Source organism: Solanum tuberosum, unplaced genomic scaffold (genome assembly GCF_000226075.1).
Source record: "Solanum tuberosum cultivar DM 1-3 516 R44 unplaced genomic scaffold, SolTub_3.0 scf01006, whole genome shotgun sequence".
In the NCBI taxonomy this organism is placed as follows: domain Eukaryota; kingdom Viridiplantae; phylum Streptophyta; class Magnoliopsida; order Solanales; family Solanaceae; genus Solanum; species Solanum tuberosum.
Window position 1 is genome coordinate 6,703 of NW_006240046.1, and position 2,963 is coordinate 9,665.

The window sequence follows — 2,963 nt, forward strand, 5'->3', positions numbered from 1 at the left end:
TTAAAAGTCTTCATTTCTTTTTTAAACTCCGTGGCGAATCAAACTACCTCACATAAAATGAGACGGAGGAAGCAATATACATTGGGCCCGCGCTGGCGCGGGAACCTAATAACTAGTATATATATATAGGTGAACCTCTTTCAGATATGAGCATAGGACCGGTCAAGGACTGAGTTAGTTTTTCAACTCAACTTATGAATTGAGTTATTAAATCGACAGTGAAAGTGATGGTCTGGTCAACTTTATTGGTAGTCAAATTCACAAAATTAACAAGTGAGACGACTATATTATTTAAGAAAGTAACACAATTAGATCTTAACCAAATTAATATCCTTATATTATATAGACTATATTCAACAATAGTGGTCATATATGCTTGGCGGGTGCTAAGGGTGTATAAAATCGAACCAAACCGCAAATCGAATCAAATCGGAAAAAAAACTCGACTAGTGGTTTCGTATTAGAAAAAAAACTCAACTATATTTGGGTTAGTTTGGTTTTAACTAAAAAAATCAACCCGAGACCCCAATTCGACATTATATATGTAATTTTAAAATTTTATTTTATACATAAAAATATTGAGTAACTTTCACATATAGCAAACACAAAATTCATATTTGTATGCTATAGCAAAGTTTGCATAATTGCGCTCCATAGCAAACATAAATATGTATATTTCGCTATACATATACAAAAGAAAGCAGTTGTATAATCTGCTTTGGTATACATATACGAAAAGATCAAATGTATAAAGTGAGAGAGGCGAGTGAGCGAGCGAGATCTGGGAGAGTGGCGAGCGAGATCTGGGAGAGGGGAACGAAAATATATGTATATATACAATTTTCTCTCGCTTTATACAAACACAAACACACTTTATACACTTGCGTTTGTATAAAAAACAAGAGAGGCGAGGGAGAGAACGAGAGTGGCGAGCGAGATTCACCACGATGGGAGAGGGGAGAGAGGGGAACGAAAATATATGTATATATACAATTTTCACGCATTTTATACATTTGCGTTTTTGTATAAAGTGAGAGAGGCCAGTGAGACAACGAGATCTGGGAGAGTGGCGAGCTAGATCTGGGAGAGGGGAGAGAGGGGAACGAAAATATATGTATATATACAATTTTTTCTCGCTTTATACAAACACAAACGCACTTTATACACTTGCATTTGTATAAAAAACGAGAGAGCTGAGGGAGAGAACGAGAGTACTGGCGAGCGAGATTCACCAAGAGAGAGGTGAAATAACAACAGTTTGCTATGAGGTACAATTAAATCAAACTATATTTATAGCATTTAATTTGAATTAATAGTTTGTTATTATATACAATTTTACCCAAAAATAATTACTTTGATATAATTTTAAAATATTTCTTATACTATTTCATAGTTTTTATCTTTTAATATATTATTTCAAGTTTAAAACTTAGAATTCGGAATGGTCCAATAAAGATTATAATTAATAGATGTTGATAATTATAATAAAACTTAAATCAAAATCAAATTAATACTAATGCAAAAAGAAAATCAATTCAACATTGGTTTAGACAATTAAAATACATTGGTTTAGACAATTAAATACATAATCTAATTTTTTAAATTTTTCTTAAATATTTAGTAATTTAACTAATACTCCCTCCGTCCCATTTTATATGATGTACTTTGATTTGGCACAAACTTTAAGAAAAATGGAAAGACTTTTAAAACTTGTGGTCCAAAATGAATGATAGAAATTTGTGTGGTTGTAAATCATTTCATTAAGGGTAAAAAAGACATTTTATAGGCAAATTGTTACTTAAAATAGAAATGTGTCATTCTTTTTGGGACTGACTAAAAAGGAAAGTGAGTCATATAAATTGGGACAGAGGGAGTACTTATTAAACTTATTTTAGCATGATTTAGTACTTTTAAATTATGATCATTTTCATTATGACTTTGCAATATTTATTTTATATGATGATTTCATTATTATTTTTTATTGAATATTTTAGTGTCATCAGTACTCATCTCATATTTTGTGTTATTTTCTTAAGAAACACCTTAGATAATTGTATTTTGGTTGGACTAAAGAAATATTTGGAGTACAAGTTAGTTAATTAGTAATATGCATACAAAATGTAATGGGGTTATGAAAAGAATCCATAGCGTCCTCTACTTCTAATAGGCCATCAAGAACTACCAAAAAGGGTTGTGGTAGATTGGTAAGTTCTTCTTTATCCTTAATCAAGAGGTCACGGGTTCGAGTCCCCTTGGATATGGAGTTGCCTATGTTAGGGAGCACCTTATCCCCCCATACGGGACTTCTCGGCACGATTCCGGATTTAGTCGGGCTCCAATGTGAAAATCGAACGCCAGATGGAAAACCAAAAAAAAAAAAGGCCATGAACTAGATTAGAATCATTCTCAACTAGTCCAAACCTTTCTAGGGGAGGTGTTGTTCATCTACATCTATTCTAATGAGTCGTCTATCGTTTCTAATTGTTCAGTAGCTCTCTTACCAAGTTATTCACGTATTAGATATGTGAGTTTCTGGAATAACCCATGATAAAAAAACAGATTATAGTGGAAAACTTCCTAATTTTTTTGAAGAAAACATTACTATTTTTTTTCTCGCCAATTCAATCAAAATATCTATAAAAATAGTCACAGAGGGAAAATAATGAATTTTTAATAGTGTAACAACTTCAATACTTTCAATAATATTACCAATAAAGTATACAAATTTATATATATATATATACTAGTTATTAGGTTCCCGCGCCAGCGCGGGCCCAATGTATATTACTTCCTCCATCTCATTTTATGTGAGGTAGTTTGATTTGCCACGGAGTTTAAATAAGAAATGAAGACTTTTAAAATTTGTGGTCCAAAATGAATGATATAAATTTGTATGACTGTAAATTATTTCATTAAGGGTAAAATAAATATTTTATAATCAAATTGTTACTTAATATAGAAAT